Consider the following 3566-nt stretch of genomic DNA (forward strand, 5'->3'; position numbering starts at 1 on the left):
TTCGGTCATCCCTTAATAGTGGTAAAAATAAAAGTGTAATAAAAAATAGTAGTAGAAAAATTAAAGAAAAAGAAAAAAAAAAGAAAGAAAACGCTTAGGGTTATAAGTTACTTTTCTTTTCTTTTTTTTTTTTTTAATTTATGGTTTGAATATGAATTTCTTTATACATATTACTTGTCGTTAGAAATGTTTCGAAAGGTTGGATTGATTATGTTTTATAATTTATTCATTGTCGGAAGTTTGAGAGATACTTTAAAACTCGAGAGAAAAATGGAAGAAAAAAAAAGTGTCAAAAAGATGGGGGAGAGAGGAAGAGTGAGCAACCACTCGAAAATTCGTCGAATCTTCGAGTGAACACGTACAGGCAATAAATAAGTGACCATCGGGAAAATCTTCAGGTATTATTATACTACAGGTAGCAATATTGTTTTGTTAACACACAATAGAAAAGATAGATTTCGTAAATGGTTGAACCCTCCTCATTCAAGTCGGCACGTTTCCTAACCGACACCTGAATATGTCAAAAGCTTATACCTTCTTTCCATTTTGGAGTGTCCACCTTTTTAAGTCGACCACCATAAAATATTATTTCAACACAGGAAGTAAGTACTCGTTCGGGGAGTACCTTTTACCCGGAAAATAGGGGGTGCGGGGAGGATTTCCAACAAAACGTGTAACAGCGAATCGAATAATGATTATCCGTTATTTAAAAATATTTCTGTAAAATTCTGATTAAAAAATGATGTTTATTAATAAATTGAATTTTGTGTTTTCGAGCGAAAAAATTTTTTTTTAAATAAATAAGAATACCATGTCTCTCAACATAATATATTCAATATATATCTTAAGATATTTATTCAGGAAATAATTGATATTAAAAATATATAATATATAATAAATTTTGATATATGTACATATATGTGATTGAGAGAGAATTAAAGAAAGTTAAATAAAATAAGATTGCCTTTTTTTGGTTAAAGAATAAGACCGGAATGAATGAACCGGATATCGGGTGTAGTTAAAGAAAAAAAAAAAAAATCTGTAATACACGTTCATTCATAAACTAGTTACAAAGGATCGAACGGTTTCTTCATCCATGAATGAATTTATAGTACTATTACTATCCGTAATACAGTTCGTTTCACTACGGACATCCGTACACGCATACACAACCTTACGAACGCACACAAACACTAATGCGGAAGCAACAAGATCTAGTAAAGGAATAGCCTATTGAATAAACACCACAAATAGAAGGGAAAAAAAGATGATTTTTAAGAAGAATTTCTTTTATTCCTTCTCGAGACCTTCATCTCTTCTATTCGTTCAGAAAAAAAGGAACAAAAAAGAAAAAAGGAACAAAATATCAAAAGATCATCTTTTATGGTAAAGTGTGAAAAGAAAAAAATGTGACTTTGACAGATACCATCTTTCCCTATCGTGTAAGCTAAGATCCACTTAGCTTCTCATTTAAAAGTAAATAAGTAAATATTGTTTTAAGGAATTGTAATTTTTCTGTCCCTCCGTTTTTTTTTTCCTTTCTTTTTTTTTTGTTGGGACGGGGGGTTTGGATGTAAAATCGAACAACTCGAAAGTATTATATTTTTTTTTTTGTCGCGTTTAGGACGAATTAGTTGATATGATATTGGGTAAAGTGAATAAGAAAGAAAGAAATAAAGATAGAAGAGTTTTAGAGGGTGGAAAATAATCGCAGGCGATTAATACTAAATTTATGGTGGAAACCAACAGGTGTTAACACATTCGCCCTTATAGTTCTTAGGTGTTACAACCGTGTAACAAGGCGTACCACTCTACGCCAAAGGATCCAACCAATGTGCGTGACTGTCCTTAAACTCGTTCCGGTATTATTCGACTAATCAGATGTACTAATCGATGCGAATTTTATATTTTCTTATACATATATACATACACATTTATATTGTATATGTATACATATATATATATATATATGTATATATATGTATATATATGTATATATATATATATATAGAAAGAGAGAGAAAAAGAGAATTGATCATAGTAATTAATTTAAATTTAATCTTGTAATGTACATTTAATTATTTTTTTTTAATTAATATATTTGTTATTGTTTTTTTTTTTTACCTATAGTCTTCTTCGTTGCTGACATAATCAGGTGGTATCAGATGCCAGGATGCATCGTAGCAATCGTCGTAAGTCGCCATTCTCTTTTTATGTAATATATTATCTCTTGAAATTAACGAATACTTTTGCAGATATTAAAATTGTTCGTAAATGGGATATTAGAATTTGACAATAATTAATAATAATGATTGTAGAATAATTTAGACTTTGGATTAGACTCTGTGTGTATGTATGTTTGTGTATGTGTATGTATGATTATATTAAAAATGATCACTTAGTATTATCACAGAAACAAATAACTCAGATCCGATCATTTTGCTTTCTAAGCAACCAATTCCGTTTAGTTGTCTCCACTTACTGAGAACTAATATACCGATATATCGATCACCTGTATATTGTATCAAAAATATGGCTTCCTGATAGGCACTCTGGCAACCTTATCTATTTGATAACACCCTATATAGATTAGTTTGACTACCGTCAGCCGTAATACAGGAAGGAGGCCCAAATACCAAAGCCTTTATTTTGTCAAATTCGATATGTCTCTTACTTGCAATTACAACAATCAATAATGTTATCTTTTATGTTTCAAATTGTCCTAATGATTAATTCAAAATGATATTGGCTGATTATTATATTCGAAACATTTACTTACAATCATTGCAATAAGTAGAAGAATATTATTATGTGTATGCTTTACATTTTTTATGTTCTTTTTTTTTAACTATTTATTTTTATTTTATTTTGTTTTAATTTATTTTCTTTTTTCTGCATGAAGCTAGAAAAGTTCAAAAAAAAAAGTACACGTAAAATAGTAATAATATTAATAATAGTAATAATAATAATAGAAATGATCGTCGGTATCTAACACGTGTAATGATTCCAAGATATAGAAAACTAATAATGTGTTCTTTTTTCTTCTTCTAAACTGATAGAGATAGATTTCACAGAAGATAAAATAATCGATCAGTGTATTAATAAACTAATCTTTTCTATCGTTGAGATAAAGTTATAGAATATTGTTGATAGATTAATTGTTAACTTTTTTCTTTTCTTTCTTTTTTTCTTAAAAAAAAAAAAAAAAAAAAAAAAAAAAAAAAAAAAGAAAAAAAAAGAAAATAACTTTTTAAATGAGATTATTATTTTCCAAACGTTTTTGTATTTTTATTTTACTAAAGACCATTTTTGTACTTCGAATAGAAGTGCAAATCTGTTCGTATCATTTGCACAGTTTATTTCGTATCATCAGAGGAATTGGATACAAGTTCATATTGTATGCAATTGGAGTGTTCTTTGGGAAAGATAAATCACTACTAATTGTTTAATACTTGACAATCGGTTGCACCTTATGATTTGCTAATGACAAGAGACCCTTGAGATGAAGTGTTCAGGCTTAGCCGACAAGTGCTCCCGAACAAGGTGTGCGCTCTATGAGTGCACTG

Source organism: Polistes canadensis, unplaced genomic scaffold (assembly GCF_001313835.1).
Source record: "Polistes canadensis isolate GaletaPanama2010 unplaced genomic scaffold, ASM131383v1 scaffold_48, whole genome shotgun sequence".
Lineage (NCBI taxonomy): Eukaryota > Metazoa > Arthropoda > Insecta > Hymenoptera > Vespidae > Polistes > Polistes canadensis.